Source organism: Gavia stellata, chromosome 2 (genome assembly GCF_030936135.1).
Source record: "Gavia stellata isolate bGavSte3 chromosome 2, bGavSte3.hap2, whole genome shotgun sequence".
Taxonomy (NCBI): Eukaryota; Metazoa; Chordata; class Aves; order Gaviiformes; family Gaviidae; genus Gavia; species Gavia stellata.
In genome coordinates this window covers 59,638,716-59,655,631 of record NC_082595.1, presented here as the reverse complement: position 1 = coordinate 59,655,631, position 16,916 = coordinate 59,638,716, and positions in this window count along the sequence as shown.

The window sequence follows — 16,916 nt, the reverse complement described above, 5'->3', positions numbered from 1 at the left end:
TACTCTTCTGATCCCAGCAGTCGGGTGAGATTCGATGATACCAGTTTTCCACTCTGCAGTTTAAGAAGGTGGGAATCGGAAGGGGTTTGGAATAGTGGAAATGGAGGAGTTTGAGCTGCTTCCTCCTGCCAAGGAACTGTGCAAGAGCATCAGAGGGACTGAGTGGTCACTCCTGTGCAATTGTAGAATATCCTTATTTATGTACAAGGAAAATGAAGGGGCTAGGCGTTAGTCACTGGTGAGATGGTTAATCTTCTTACCGAGAAAGCTTTATGCCTTTTTCTTTATTGCATTGGTTGCTGTTATGCCTCAGTGAAAACACTAATCATACTAAGTGTTGTAATTTCAACAAATTCTCTCAGAATTCAAATGCATGTGACTTTAAAATGTGTGATTTCAAGCTGATTTTCCTATCTCGTGGGTTGCTGTGGTTCTTTTTAAGCAGAATGTTTTTATTGCTATGAACAAGGTAACTTCTGTTGTGCTGAAACAATGTCGTATTTTTAGGTAAAACTTACACTGGAATCTAACTTTGTCTGACTAGGGCCTCCAGAGATTTACTTCTTTTGTGTTTATTTACTTAGACCGAGGCAACAGTCTTGTTCAAAGTCCGAACTTGGTTGTACAAAAGTCCTTTCAAATTTCATGCCTATCTTGGTAATATCTGAACTTAATTTCAGACTCCCCAAATCACAATGTCTGACAACAAGTACTTGAGTTCTGTATCTGGTCCTGATAGTTATTAACGTGAAATTGTAGAGACTTTGCCTTCAGGCAAGGAAGCAAGGCAAGACAAGGGAAGAGCAAGCTGGGTGCAGGAAATGGAGCCTAGGCTGTGGCTTCTGCTGGAGTGCGTGTTCACCTTTCCCGCTTGTGTACACGACCACTGTGTACAAATCAAGTGTCCATGTATCAACTTCTGACATACCTAAAAATTCCTGCTGGTTGTATTTGATGCAAATGTTGCATCGACAAGTATTTTACTCCTTTATTATGAGGAAGGATGTTTTCTGTGTTTTAAGAATGGTTTTTGTTACCTAATACTGTTTGAAAAAGTTAACTCTTGAACTTCACTTGCAGGTGATTAGATAAACGTCCAAGGTTTTCATCTGCTTTGATTGTTCGGGTTTTTCTAAGCTGTGAGTCTTTTTTAAAAAAATCTAGAATAATACACGTTCTAGTCTGAAGCTGTAATACCAGTTAATGGTTTCCTGCAAAATCAGTCCCGTGAATTCAGTCTTCGTACTATTTGTATAGTAAAAGAGTAGTCAAAGGTCATCGTTGGTGATACCCGACTCATTTCAGTGTGTGTTTGTTAGATTTTAAGAGACTGAGGCAAGACATGTTTTCCATAATGACGTAACTTAGTTGAAAGCATCCTGTTTCTAGGTTGTGGCCAATTTTTCTACCCTGCTGAGGTCACTGGGGTAGAATAAAGAGGGTACTTTCCTTCCTGAAGTATGCAGCAAGTGAAAATAGTATATTGTGTTTATAACATACTGTAGACAGTGAGGTTAATTTGTCCTCCTTACAATTGCAGGGACCTCAGCTAATTGACGGTGAATGGGAGCTATTGCGAGTCCAGCAGGGCAGAGGGAGCAGGACAGGCAGCCTCCTGTTACTTGAATAAAGGAACGTAAGGGGAGGTGCTACGGTGAAGTACAAGGTTACTGAAAGTCTCTGTATCAGCTTGCCCTGGGGAGAGCCAGTGTGGTGGTGAGCTTTTAAGGCCTGTTGCTTGCTTGAGGATTTAGAAAGGGAAGCTGTAGCAGCATGTTTCGTGACGGGTTTACCAAGATGACTGTTGAGGTCGCTCTGCAGCGGGAACATTGCCTGTTGGGAAAATCCAAGGAGGGCCAGCAATGGGATCAAAATTATGATTACGGCTAAACAGATGAGTGACCAAAGTGTTGCCCCATGAATAAAGTAGAGGGTTAGGAATATGTAAATTTGGCCTATATTATTGAGTACACTTTCTACGTGAAAGCAAGAGACTTGGCTTCAGAATGCCCCTATTTTAGGTTATGGATAAAGTTGTCTGGTAGAGGTGACATAAAACTTCAGCTAATGCTTTCAGAATGTTTTGAAATCTTGAGGAGCATTACAAGTATTATTTATACATCTTCACCCTCAGTCTTTGTTGTAGGATGACATATTTGTCCAGAACAGGACTAGCAAGATACTAGGTGAAAGAGGACATTAATACATGCATTGAGAAAGACCCAAATTAGATACATGGAATATTAGATCTCAAAGCTATGGTTAATTTAGATAAAGTGGTAAAGACATTATTCACTTAAAAGGGGTTTTTTTGTTGTTGTTTTGGGTTTTTTGGTGCCTAACACAATTCTGATTTCAGAACAGCAATATGGGGAAGCGTTGCTGGTGATGTACGCATTGTTATCACCAAGTAGGTACATGTTCCAGGACCTGGGATTCTTAGGTTAATTCTTGTGGCCGTGTACATGATAATCTGCACTAGAAGAGCACTGGAGGGGAATTGTTTTGAACCAAGCAATGCTACCTTCTGAGGTCCTTCCCCAGCACCACAGCTGATAGTGTCGGTAATAAAGTATTTGATAATTGCTCTTAGCAGAGACCATGGTGACTACAGATCTATTTTTAGGTACAATCCAAAGTAGACTCTGTCTCCTGAAATTCACAGCTTAGCTTCTAAAAAAGAGAGAGAACATAAAATGCCTATGAATCAATTGGTTAGGGAAATTGTACTTGCTGAGTAGCTGTAATAGCTGCAAGAAGGGACTTGCTAGCCTATAGTGGAGTAGTTATCTCTCTGAAACTTGGTATGTAGACCCACCTGAATATTTTAAACTAATTTGATAACACAAAAAAACATGCTTACAAGGGTGACCTGCTGCTCAAAGGAAACAAAACCCATTGTGGAGCTGTTGCTAATAGGCTCCTCACTGGAAAAGAACCGTTCTGGACCAGTAAGAGAAGACCTGCATAGGCAGGGCCTCTACAAAAGGAGAGTGAGAGGAAAAAAAACCCACCAAACTTCAGGAACTAAAGGAAGAAACTGCTTTTTTTCTAGCCCTCTGGAGCAAGGCTGTCATAGGTGTAAAGTACCCCACCTTCTGTCTTTAAAAAGTATAATTTATTTATGCGAGGCATTGTCTCCACTGGAGTGCAAAGCCAAGCCCCTTTCGAAAACCACCGAGGAAACCAAATCCAAAATGGATGAAGATAACGTTTTTCAGGGATGAATCATTAGGCCGGTCACACTGCAGTTCAGGAGCTTGTTAAAGCAAGTTTACTAGACACAGTGCCTCTGAAGAAACTGGGCAGCAAATATTTTCCATCTCAGTAATAAAAAAAAATGGCAGAAATCATGGGCTGATATTCAGAATACATGAAGGAACATGTGGTTTTTTCCCTTGGTTCTATTTTTGCATATCTTAAGTGTGTCTTTGGTTTCTAATAATTATCCAGGAAGAAAACAAACCAGTGGTGAGAGAATAATTCCAAAACTTCTCTGAATCCATTTCCCTGGATGTTTTTACATAGGTTTATTTGAATTCCATTTTAGTAGTTTTTTCTGGTGTTCAACACCTAACTTTACAAATTAGTGCTCACATGGAGAATCAGTGTCATGTGTATACTAAAGTAGATAAGGAATTTTGCGAAGGACTGATTTTGGTCTTATTCTTCTGTCACTGAGATCCGTGAGAGGGAAGTTAACCAATGCAAAGCGCTTCTAAAATTCCCCCATAAATGTTGCTAATGGTAAGAGAAATACATTTAATTCTTCCAGGCAGCATCCACCTGCTTTCCACCTGAAATGGAGCGTGTGCAGTAAAAGAACAAGAAAGTGACTGTGTTAAGAGACTGAAGACACACGGGACCACACTGGCAAAACGGACAGGAGCACTTTCACGTGTTGCTGTCACAAATGACAAAAATGAGATGCTGCTGGAACCTTATTCTCATTATTATATATGCGAGAGTTTACACCCTGGAGGTTCATCAGGCCCAGCTTTTCCCCTGCCACCACCACGTGAAAGCTGTCCAATACTTGACAAGCCTATACATTGACGTGATCATGCAGAAATGTATTTAAAAGCTCACGTGGATAAATCATCAGAGAAGTTTGCTATTTGCAATGTAAAACCGGTAATTTTTGATGATCATTGATATCCACTGAATGCTGTGCTATCTGGTAATTTTTTTGTCTTTGTGTTGCCTACACGAAAAGATGTCCTTTCAAGATCATGGAACGTCTGGTGTTATTATAAATTGGGACAAAAGAGACAAAGAAGGGGAAAATACCTTTCCAGTGATGTTAGAATAGGACCATCAACTTTAATAAACAGAAAAGGGAGATTCAAAGCCAACTGTTCTCTATTTAAATCCCAGTGCAAATCTAATCTAATCTAATCTAATCTAATCTAAAGAGGCTTTAGGGCTTTGACTTGCATCTTGTTGTTGTTATTGCATACATGTTATGACAGTCATTAGTTTAATAATCTGTGGATATATGGAAGTAGAAACAAAATAGTACTTCTGAAGTTTCTCTCCTACATGCTTCATGGTAGACATACCAGGTGTAACTGCAAGAAGCAATCACTGGAAACATTCTGCATGGCTCTGGCATGTAGAGATGCAGAAGATGGAAGTGCTAAGTTGTTCCTGCGGGTTTTAGGAGAAATAATACACTCTTTATCGTTTATGACAAAGGTAAAATGAGGAACATGTGTAGTGTAACTTTTCAGGAAAGCAACACAAGTTCAAATGACACTGTAAAAGGGAGCTGAACATAAGACGTTCCCAGCAGCATTCGAGTGAAGCAACATACATCTGAGACATGCACTGTTTGCAAGTGAAACTGGACATTTAAAAAATTTCCATGATCTTACTGCAGGCTTCTTTTCACATGAATCTGCTGCATTAAAGGCAATCGAATAGCAGATGACAGTGACGTGGCCAGCTGGGAAGGAATCCCGAAGGAGGAGCATGGCTGGGGACCGCTTCTAAGCAGCAGCGCAAACAAAGGTTCATTCCTGTAAGAACTACTATTAGGAAATATTTATATTGTGATACAGGCTCAAAAGGCCCAGATTAAATATGAGCCTTGCTTGTGCCGGACACTGTGTAAACATATATGAGAGACAGTCTCTGCTCTGAAAAAGCTTCCAGGCTAAATGCAGAAAGGTTAGGCTGTTTCACTTCCTACCATTGTTAAAATTGCATTTCTATTTGTCTTGGTCAAGTTTATGAAGGAGGAGGGGATTAATTACCAACTTCCTTTTTTTTTTTGATCTATGCTATTTGCAAGTTTCTTTTCTCACTTCATGCTCTTTGCCTTCATAAAACCTGAACAGTGATACTGCAAGACTTGCCATCCGTGTACAAGTGGCCAGGGCATTTTCATCGGCATACATAGTGATGGGCATTTTAAGCAGTAAGAAGGATTAAATTAGAAGTGGCTCTTGAGTGAAAAGATCACAAAACCCCAAAACCTTAAAATGCAGCTAGAACCAGATTATCGATAGCTCTCTAGTGACACTTTGAGGCTATTTTCATGTACTGAAACTAAAATACCTTTCACTCCGGGTGGCTGTTTTGCTCACTGGCAGCAATTTCCACCCTGGGAGTAGTGTGGCTTTTTGGGAAGGAGGGAAGGGAGGTGCCTAGTTTAGGGAGAATATTTGCATGTAGATATATATATATGATTTTTCTTTTGGGTATGTTAATTCTTTATCAAAATACATCCTCACCTTTATTAAATATTGGCATATTAAAGTACATAAATGAAGATTCTTTGTGGATTTTCTTTTCTATTAGGAAAATGCACCTGAATTTTCCAGTTATTATTTGTGATTCCTAAGAGTATTAATAACAAGTCTGTGCAGTCCAAGTTGTGTTTTAAAACTATATATATCAGAAGAAAATGTATGTATTCCAGCTGACTTACTATAGAAAAACAAGACAATGGAACTACTGGGAAATTGATTCAGACCCATCATCTGAAATGCTGTGAGTCCTCATGAACAAGCAGCCTGATCAGATGCATGTGTATATTGTGCATTAAATAGAAGAAAAAGCACATCTATTGGAGATTTTTCCTATTTATTTTCATATGGCATTGGAAGAAAATGGCCTCACTGTTTTGTTAAATTTATTGTATTCACTATCGTTTCTAGCACACTGTACCAAATTTATCAGAGGCATTTACCCGCAAATCACAAGTTTAAAAACTTCACCACCTTTTCCCTTAATGTAGACAGAAATGGTAGTGCAGGGATTGCCTGATGACATTTTCACCATTGTGTTGCATAAATCAGCTAAAGTGGTAAAAATGCTTGTGGTTTGGCTATATTTATAGTCTCTGTATTGCTAGCAGCATGGGAGAGCTATGGGAGGGAATTTCCCTAAAATTGTTATAGCCAGTGTAACCACTGAGACATCTAGCACTTGTTGCTACCGAGAGTGTTTGGAAAACTCTATCATCTACAACATGCCAAGAGGAGGAAAGAATAAGTTAATAATTAAAAAAAGTAGTAGTCAAAGGATTTCACACAGAATTAGGAAATTAGCTGAACAATTTCTGAGCCATTAGTGAAAGCTTTTGTCAACAAAAAGAAATGGGATAGTCTGGAGAACTGGAGAAAGGCAAACACAATGCTGATTTTAGGTATGGTTTCACAAAAGAGCTGGGGAAAAAGAGGAGTAGGAGTGAAAAAAAAGAAAAAGGAGGGACTGGCAGAAGGACGACAAGACATGGATGTTGTGTGGAACCACAACACTATGAAGCAAGGACTAGGGAAATGACAGACAAAGCACTCAGCTAAGATAACTGAAAATACACTAGAGCAAATGCATTTATAAGGGAATAAAATAGTAAGAAATAGTCAAGTTCAGCTTCACAAGAATAAAACATGTCAAGTCAATGTAATTTTCTCTTCTGACAGGATATCCTGCCTAGTAGTTCAGCAGGAGTCAGGAGCTGTGATGGATCTTGACTTTGCTAATATTGTTGATGTTGTCCTGTGCAACATTCCCATAAGCACAGCCAGGGAAATAAGAACTAAGAAAAAAGGTGCTGAGCAAAGTCAGCTGAAAAAAATAACCTCAAGGTATAACAGTCAATGGTTTGCTGCCATACTGGGAGGACTGGAAGTGTACATAAAAGGAAAACTCAGGATACTCTTGAAATTCACATGGTAATAAACTGGAGACATCATGATCCAAAAATCAAGTAGAAGTTCAGCAAAGGGCTATGCTTCAGGAAAGAGAAGAAATCCAATTCAGAAACAGAAAATGGGGGCTACCCAGGCAACAGGAAAGGAGCCTGGGGTGGAGGTGGCTCACAGACAGTACCCGTCAAGCATTAGTCCTCTTCCAAGTGCAGAGGCAAGGGCTCAACAGGGTTGTTTTGAGCATCTTTTAAGAAAGATGCACTTTAAGAACAAACTTAGGCAATATGGAAATTGCACAGGAAAGCAACGCACAGGCTTTATAAAGAAAAAAAATGGGTTTATGTACTCCAGTTAAGGAGAGGTTTGGAGGGCTAGGACTTTAGTTTGGTTTTCAACATGTGAAAGTTTATAATGAAGAGAAATCAGTAGTTCTCTGTGTCAGCTGGAGGCGGGACCAAAAATAATTAGTATAGTTTGTAAGAAAGAGGATGTTGCTTAAGTTTTAGGAAAGGATTTCTAACTACAAGCATAATTCAATGGTCTAACAGATTACACAACAGGAAAGTTGTGGAAAACCTTCTTTTATGTGGAGGTTTGAGGTTAGAACAGATAATCTGAAAGGGACAGTCTGTCTTTATCCTACCTTAATGCTGGTGGTGGTCAAAAGCATAGCTCAAGATCTCTCCCCTACCTGTATCTCTTTGCTTTAGAATTTTAATTCAATGTAGTGATTTCCAAAAGGTCTTGAGAGACCAGGGAAGACTTTGTCTTGTGTTTCAGTAAAAGTTAAGCTGGTGTACAGGAAAGGGAGGGTACAAAACCGTTGTCCAGAATTTACCTCATGAGATACATATGTATAAACATCCAACTAAATAAAAATACACATGCACTAACAGAGCTACATATTATTCCTAATGTGGCTATCAGTAAGGTCTCTAAGCAGAAACAGATTTTGGAAATAAATCAATTGTTTTTAACATTTATTTTATAAAATAATAATATAATATAATATTCCATTACATGTTAACTATTCAGTCTAAAGGGTGGACGCTATTGAGTTATATACTATACATTCACAGCAAAAAATGAGATCCCCATTAAAATCTACAGCCTGTGCAGAAAAAGAGTTGCAAACAAAACAGCACTGAAGTATTGCCATTCTGGTTTCATGAGGAGGAACTGGTTTACCAGTAAGAGTGTCCCAGTCCTTTAGCATTTGGCATGAAACCACTTGAATTAAGTGTCTGTACTGACCAAAGGTGCAAAGAACATCTGCAAAATGTAGCATTTTACATATCTACAAGTATAGTTTTATATTATAATCTATGATAGACCTGCAGCAAATGTGTTATATACCTAAATAGTGTTGTAGAGTGCAACTGTACATAATGGCAAACACGTCTGTAACATGCTGACCAGCAGCAGAGATTAATCAGAAAAGAAAATTTTTCGGCAAAGAGATGCTCATCATTCTTCACTGAGTTCTCCCTTCTGCATTGATCTTCAGCTGCTAAAACCAGATCCACCTTTTCATAGCCTATAACCTCTTATGTTACACACACACACTATACTGTAGAGTGGGTGTACATATACAGATACAGCTACAGCTACGGCTACAGATACAGATACATACACATACACATACACATGCATACATATAGAGAGAGTCTACAAACAACAGCAGTGATGAACTTGTTTACCTCACTGTACTAACTGCATTTGAACAGGTTGTGGGTTTCAGGGAACATTGTGTAAGGTCCTCCATCACAATTTCAGTCATTACGTATTATGTCTACCCAGGACACACACTACTCCATTTGATGTTTTCTCCTAGTGTATACATTTTAACACTCTTCTGTGAATGTAACTGGTCTTATTTCAAGGGAAATTCAGCCACCTGCTTCTGTGCATGTCATCTCATTAATCACCCAAGTGCCAACAGGGAGTGTGGTGGATTTCTGTCACCATGGTCTGATCAAGGTGGAGACCGAGATTCCCTGATCCCAGCCTCCTGTCAGTCCGAACACTTAAGAACAAACATTTTTTCCCCTTTGTTTTTTTTTTTTTAAAGTATCAAAATTTCTCATTTATCCACTAAAACAACATGCAGGAATGTGACTTTCAGATATGTCATGAGCCCAGTTTCCTCTTAAAACAGGAGATGCAAACAAAGTACAAAGCCAATGTTGAGAAGCTGTCAAAAATAAAGTTACACATGAAAACTGAACTTGGCTTGTTTTAACAAATACAGTTTTCATGGAAACTTGAATGATGTCATCCTAAACACGAAAGATTTTTTTGTAATGTGCCTGTCTCAGCCAGCACATGGGTTTCAGTAGTACCTACCCCTCATATGCCTGTAACCATCTGAGACATGGTTATTTATGCAGTAGATCAGCAAATAAAACAGTAATGCAGTGTTCCTCAAAACAGAACAGAATGAGGTTGACTTCTCTTACATCTTACATCCCTATAATTCAGGTAGCAAAGTAGGAACAAAGAAGAGAAAGGACTCTTGTGTGCCCAAAGCACTGACCTGGCGTCCCAAGGAAATGTGCTCTGCCGCTGTCTCTGCCACTGGTTTGCCATACAACCTTGGGCAAATGGTTAGTCCAATATTTTAGAAGTATTTTGTGGGATTTTTTTCAGGTTGTCTGAATATTTACCAGTCTAGCCTAAGAAAATGGGAACAGTCCGTCCATTGGTATTTAAGGTTTTCTGCACGAGAATGAGGAATGCAGAAGTAGTGGACCGTTTAGAAATTATTTGTTTAATCGCTCTGCACTGTAGTTCTCCTTATACAAGGGGGAATAACATACCTCCTTGACTTCACACATGGATTTGATGTCTAGGCTCCCTTTATAATGTCTGGAGAAAGTTAGCTACCTGGGAAAGACATTTCCAATGCCCTGCTCCCAGCTGCCCTGTTTAGCCAGTGGGAAACACGGCAAAGAGGGGAAAGGAAGGATGTGGGAGACTTTCTACATGTGTTTTTATGTACTTATTTTTACAATAGCTGAGAGTTAGAGTGCTCTTGGGAACTGCTGGCAAGCTTACATGCCTGGCTGAAGAGATTTGAATACCTGTCTCACAGAAAAGTCCTGCCCCCCTCTCAATGTATTCACTCTTGCAGGAGAGACAGAGTAGGAAAGGGAGAGTTTAGTATCTCTTGTTGAGGCCATCCCATTGGGCTGCAAATTATTAGGTACTTAGCAGACCAGAGAGTGAGCTACCTTAAGTCTTACTTTTTCCTGGATTTAAGTACTGGAGTTTAAAGGCTTATTCTTTTTCTAAACACAGGCTTTTGTTAAAGTGGGTTGTAAGTTTATAAGAATATAAAGAGGGTGTGAAGTCTTAGCACTGTTGTAGCAACCTCAGCCTTTGTGATTTTCTGACTTTTAAGTGGGTATTTGTCAACTCTTCTATTTAGCCTAGTTTCTGTGTGTTATTTCTCTGTTTTAGATAAAAAGGGCAAGAAAGGGTCTGACTGTACACATGCAAAATTATGTCATTGTACTGACTTAAGAAAGGTCATCAGGTCTGATGCTTAAACTGGTATGAACTGGGAAAGAGAGCTGACAGTACACTAAACCTTTTCATCCTTCATATACTGAAGCAATGGCATCCACTCTGGCTTTTTCAAGTCAGCTGGCCTTAACAGCTGGGGTTCTTGACAAATGTATCCATAACTGAGATGTCATTAAAGATATTCTTAGTAAGTGAATCCCTGGCAAACTGATTTTAAACAAGGGTTTAAAACTAAATTAAGAAAAAGGGAGAGGGGGAAAAATGAAAGAGGTCTACATAGTATGCAGAAAAATGACAAGTTGATTTAAAACTACTTAAACAATTTTCTTCAACCCAAGAGTGTTTTCTTGAAGAGGCTATATCGTAAGCCAACATAGAGATTTCTGGCTTGCCATTTTTGACTGAAACAGAAGATTTCGATAACAACATATGGAAGATGTTTTTTTTCACATTCATTTAGCTGGAACAATTTTGTTCAAACTTTTCTGACATAATCCAAGAGTAAAACCAAATATGGAAATCCTCAGTCGCAGAAGAATGTAAGAAGTTAATGAGAGGTGCTAAGTTGAAGCTAAAATGAAAGTTGGCACTGAACTCTACCTAAACAATCATTAGGATGGATTTTTAATAGAGCTGCAGCCATCTTGGGTACTTTGTTAAGAAAGAAAAAAAAAAACCCCACAAAAATCCTCCCTGGTCACTCATGAATCTTTTAAAGGGCAGCATCCCCAAGCTCGTTACTAGAATTTGAGATGTTCCACCAGGCCTTTAAAGAAATACCACTTCTATACTATATGTGTGTGTGTGTGTGTGTGTATATATATATACAGACATAAAACCCCATATGTCTTGCAGGAGATGAGTATTCGCATAGAGCACAAATGAACATCAGCTGCAACTTTGAAAACCAGCATTAAGCATGGCTGCAAACATGTTGGTGAACAATGGAAATGGTAATTGTAAATGATAACTGTCAGAATAGAAATTGGTAAAGGCATCCCCACCGCCATCCCCATTTAAGTCATGGCCTTATATAATACTACAATCTCTTCATCATTTGTACACAATAAAGGTTTTATTTATAAATTTGCTCTGCTGCGTCGCTGGGTTGCCGATTTTACCAAATGAGTTATACAATCCATGGTGAGAGCACACCTATAACTGTGTGAAGCAAATTTTTGCAGTGTAAGTAACTCTCCTCTCTATGGAAGAATGTGAGATGGGGATGTGCTCTTTCACCAGCCCAAATGTTTTCAGTCAGGGGTGAAAGGGGAAGCAAGGGCCTGGGGTCTTGCACCCTAAGCAGGCCAGTGCCACTCACATGGTGTAACCTCAAGGACAACGCTGCAGGCAGCGCCTGCGTCAGCTGTTCCCCCAGCCGGTGGGGGACAATCGCAAGCAGACAGGAATGGATGTGGTGGCACCCACACCAATGCTTATATGTCCTGCTGGAGCAGCGTTGGCGGCTGGAAGAGACAAGGCTCCAGCTGCCCTAGCCAGGTCTTCTCCTGGCCACCGTCCTGGCCACAAGTTGCAGCGTGAGCTTCCCCCAGCTGCAGACCAGACCGTGCAGCCCTGGGTGGTGGCTGCACTTGGACTCTGCTCAGAAAAACCTCCTTGGGGATGCTGAGTGCTGCCAGCAGTGTCATGCAGCCTGCCTCCTTGCAGTTGGGGAGCAAAGTTAGCTGGCCTTGGGCCACCTCTTTCACAGGAGCCCAGCGGGGGACTAAGGGTTCCCTCTGCAGAAACATAATTCTCTGTGGCTTGCTTGTAATTTGATCTATAGCTGTCAAGAGTGAATGCTGCCTGTACTTACCAAGATGCATAGAATAGCGTGTATAAAGACGCCCCTTGTTAAGGAACACCCATTGTTTAACTGTATTAAAGAATGGAACGAATCATGGTATTTATACAGAGAACATTGCACTAAATCCCTTAGAATAAAAATATTTTATGTGTGGGCCTCAACTGCTAATTGATTTTATCTTGCTGTGCTTTATTCAGCTTTTGCTATGACGGCCTCAAATAAACAGCAAGACTTCAATTTTGTCTCCTGTCGAAAACCGAATTCTGCATGCTTGCTTCATGGGAACCATCTAACTGACTTCAGTGCCAGTATACGGAGCCCCTGCATGCAACAGGAGCAAGAGCTAATTCTCACGGACAGCACTGTGGTGTGGTAAATGCTGACTTAAATACGACTAATGATATAATTAATGGCTAGACTGGTTGCTTTTCATTATCTTGTTCAGCTAAGCACACACATTTCAAAGTTCCAAAGGAGTCAGTCAATGTCCAGAAAAGTTGATTTATCAGTAACAGGCAGCCAAAGCTGTTCTGTATCCCTTTCAAACAAGTAATCCTTTCCAAAACTAAGTAAGTATATAAACTATTTCCTGAAAGAAATGTGTCTGTGCAATAAAAAACACGAGCTGTAAGATGGTTTCTACTGCTTTTTCTCCTTTACCCCTTCAGGTTTTCTATGTTGTCAGCAATTTCATATCTTAAAAAAACATCAGATTATAAACAATCCAGAAAACTTTATTAAAGCTTCTAATTTTTGCCAAACTGACCATATAAGTTATCTAGTATGGAAGTGAAGCAGCTACAATGGAAATGTCACGTCATGCTATTGTACAAATTAGGAAGCAACATTAGGGGATTATTTTAGTTCCCTTTTAATTATAATGCTAATTTCTTCTCCAAAATTTACATTCTCCTGTTTAAAAACTCAATGAAGCATCTTTTGCAATTAGTTATATGTGTTCAAACCAAAAGGCAAATGCATCTGTAAGAATAGGTTTACTCTAGTAAGGTATGTCAGACCTTTATATGGGAAAAGCTGGCTCTGTCTCCTTGAGGTCTTTCCATTTTGCTTTTCAAGAACGACCAAACACCATCAGTTCAAAAAATAAAGCATTTCTGACATATTTCAAGTAGGGAAGTGATTAAATTAAAATTCTTAAAATTGCAGGTCCTATTTTGAAATGTAGATCATTAAGTTTAATGGTCCCTTACAAGAACTGGGCAAATCAAGCTCTTAAGATTTTAAAAAAAGATCCAGCTGCTAAGCCTGAGGAAGATGTAACTATTCACATTATTATTTTTTTATTGCACAGTAGTAAAAAATACTGTGTACTATTTTAGACAACTATTAAATATAACCCTCTCTGACCATTTTTGAAATAGAGATGCTGTCATTTTCTTAGCATTACAAAATAATTTAGGCAATGTAGATCTGAGTTATTAGAAAACTTTTCTGGATCGTAAGACCTGTAATAATTATCCTTCTCAGGAGCAGTATTTTATTTTATAAGGGTTTTAGAACTGATGCGTGCAGCACAACAAAAGGCGTCTGTGTGAGGTTTTGAAGACGCTGTGAGTGAGAGAAGAGCTACGGTCAGCAAACTATCAGGTTAGCAATCCCACGAGCGTAACGCTAGTCTCCCCCTCACGATGGGGTCTGCCCAGCTGCTCCGCAGATTGCCGTGCTAGCAAGGGTGTCACATCTCAGTGAAGAAGCTTTTCTCACAAATTCATAGGGTACCTTACACTGCCATGAGCCAGTCCCTGCTGCACAGAATTTGGGTCATCCCAGACAGAACACCTGTTTCACCGCTCATTACGGCACCCTTTAGGAAGGTGCTACCCCTTCTCATTTGCTGTGTGCCATCAGTCCTATGCACAACCCCATCACCTACTTTTCAGCCTATCCCATTTTTTTTTAGCATCCACAGTTATCTCATAAGGCTAGAAAGACAGAATAAGGATCCAAAATCTTCCTTGATGGCCACAGAAAGGGAGAGGAAAAACTTTTGCAATACTTAGTGCCTGACGCCTCAGCGTTGCACTACACTGGTGAAATACCCTTTGCTCCACCAAGGACAGGGCAGAGCTCCCGCAGCACGCTGCCACCCAGCCTCCCGCGGAACTTGGGGTTAGCACTGCTCCTGGGACCACGCTGCCCTCCAGGTGTGAGGTGATCAACCTGGGGCTGACAATTTCGGAAAGCAGAAGGCCTCTGCATGGCCCAGTGCCAAAGTGAGCTCCAGCCCCGCAGAACAGATCACTCCTTTCTGACCCAGCAAGGCTGCACGGCGTGCTCAAATGCTTCCCTGATCACCACGGGCCATCCTCATGCTGCGATGCACGCTAGTCTCATGCTTATGTCCCACACCAGTGTGTGTCAAAGAGAGACACTGGCTAAACTAAAAACACTTGCCCTCTGCTTGCCTTTTTTATTTAAAATCTCTAGCAGGGAGGGGAGTAGAAGCGAAAGATTCATGCTGCAGGGTTACATGTCATCTTCCCATCCCGCCACTCAAAAAAACAGGTTCCCAAGCATCATTTAGCAGGATGGATAGAACATGTAGCTGTACTCTGAGTTGGCCTTCACATCCCCTTGGAAGTTTCCCTATGCCCTTCCTCCCCCCATAAGTGATCAGCCTTCTTCCTTTGGCCCCTCGGCATGGGGGGCAGAGGCTGGGTGGGAAAAAGGGTGAACAAGAGGGGATTACATCAGATGATCTGCCCCTAGCCCCACAGGGAAAACAGCTAGCTGCCCCACACTCCTACTACATCTCACTGCCTCTTCAAAGAACACCCTTCACCCATGAGTTCTTTGAATTCAGAGCCAAGTTCCACTTCCCCAACTTTTATCCCTCCTTTGACCCCTCCTAGGTCTGTGCTTGGAAGCAACTCCTCTCCAGCCAGTCTGTAAGCCCACCCCAGCGTTTATAGCAGTCACCATCTTCTAGACACAGGGCATGAAAGGGTGGTGTCTTCATCCTGCATGGGATGAAGGGGAGGGATAGACCTAAGGGCCTTCCCAAACAGCAGTTAGTCCCGAGGAGACACACTGTGAAGCGCAAAAATACTCTATTGTTGTCAAGTGCAAACAAATTTTATTGGCCTCACACAGAGAGGCTGCTGGCAAGGAGTAAGCTCTGAAAGCCAGTCCATGCTTGATAGCCTTCCAGGGACTCTCTGCCCCGCTGGGACACTAAAAGCAGAGAAAATATGTACACACAAGCCAGGCTTTCTAACTAGGCTCAGCCTACATTGCAATGTTCACAACCAGAAAATATTTTCAGATAGGCCACCCTTGTTGATTGGGGCCATTTGTATACCCTCAGAGTCTGTTCAGATTAAATGTATGTAGAGGTCCTTCTCAGGCGGTGGCATGAGTTGGGTTATTCTGAGAAAAACACAACACAAACAGGCTATGTTCTGGCCTGGTCCATAAAAACACCTGAAAGGCAGAAAGGCCCCCATCCTTCTAAGGACCACGCGTCCTTAGAAACAGAGTAAACAAAAGCAAGTGCCAATAGCCCTTCCCACCGCGCAGTTCTGAGGCACAAACCCAGACAATAGGCTGCCTGTCCGTGCACTCATTAAAAAGCTTCTCTTATTACAGGCTATGAAAACACAGACAGGGCACTCTGCCCCTAGAGATGAAAGCAGCCAAAAGCAAGAAGCCCAGGAAGAGAACTTTACATCCCGCTGTGGTCCTGTAACATCCTCCTTCTGAACTCCATACCCATGAGCTCCTTTGCTCCCTACAGCTACTGGTTCATCTGCCTCTGGGCAGGGGTGCACACTGCCAGGGTTCAGGAAGCTGCAGCCTCTCCCACTAGCACCTGCAGAGCTACAGGCAGTCCCACCACTGCAGCCACCTGCCAGGTGCAGAGGGGACATGCTGGGAGGCATCATGGGATGAGCCCTCCTCGTAGCAAAGCTATGGTGCTCTACCCTCAAATACCCCTGTTACCACCCCTCTCCTCGCTCCCTGTGATCGCTAGAGACCAAGGTCACACTCTTCCCACTTAGCCTGTCCTTCCAAGTGGCCTGGAGAAGGTGGTTGTAGACCCACATGACATCTGCAAGAGCTTGGACTTTCTGGAGGCAACATATGAAGTGCTCCGCAGGAAAGCAAGCGACGAAGGCAAGGTCTGTGCTGCTCCTACCCTTGCTCTGTTCATTCAACAGAAATGGGATTAGCTAGAAAGGACAGCGTGGAAAGATGTTTTTGAGGGACAGTGTAAAGACAGCTTGTCCGTCTCTTCATATTGTGTACCCTAGAAAGGAAAAAGAAGTGAATCCTTTCTTTGGCTGTTGCGATTATACAGCTTGGAGCAGTCAAACTGTCTACCTTCCTACAGGAGATGTGACAGCTCCCGGAGCCAGAAAGCTGCATTCCTCTACTTTGAAGAGCAGCCTTATAATTCA